Source organism: Rhincodon typus, chromosome 19 (assembly GCF_021869965.1).
Source record: "Rhincodon typus isolate 14 chromosome 19, sRhiTyp1.1, whole genome shotgun sequence".
Taxonomy (NCBI): Eukaryota; Metazoa; Chordata; class Chondrichthyes; order Orectolobiformes; family Rhincodontidae; genus Rhincodon; species Rhincodon typus.
Genome location: NC_063350.1, coordinates 39177302 through 39178099, shown reverse-complemented (window position 1 = coordinate 39178099; position 798 = coordinate 39177302).

Here is a 798-nt window from a genome sequence, read left to right as displayed (position 1 = left end):
CAAATTAATTCAGGTAGAGAAAGCATAACAAATTATCAAGGTGATGGCAGTAAGGAAGATTTTACAGATACAGAACAGTATGGTGACATGTAGCATGACATGAACTCAAGACCCCAGTTGAGGCCATCTTTGTGGGTACAGAACTTGGCTATCAGTCTCTGCTCAGCAATGCCACGTTATTATTCGAACTGTCGACATTCCAGTCACACCATTTGTATGATGTATTGATCTCTCTGCCTGTAAACTCTGTGCCTGTATGCTTTTTTTCACTTCACCTGATGAAGGGGCAGTGGTTCAAAAACTTGTGATTTCAAATAAACCTGTTGGACAATAACCTGGTGTCGTGTGATTTCTGACCTTGTCCACATCAGTCCAACACTGGCACCTCCACATCCTGGATCCCATTAATCAATGTGACGGCATATTACTGATGAAAGTAGTAAGTTAATAGCAAGAAGTGAGCAATAATATTAGTAATATCTAACATCTTCTTGTTGCTTTGGCATACATATATTATGTGAATAGAATAATGCACGTGCCAACACCTCCAGTGTTATTTGTTCATTGCACTGATAGATCCCATTTGCTCATTTACAATGTGATAATGAAAACCTCAGCTTCAAAGGAAAGCTTTTGCCAAATGGCATGTGAAGTTACAGAGTGCACAAATAAATGTTGAGATTTACAAGCTTATTTTAACACTCAAAAAATCCTTTTGAAGAAGATTTGTACAATTCTGCTCAAAATCTTGATGTATGTCGATGAAATGGCTCGAATCTCTAGACATAGTAGGAACTG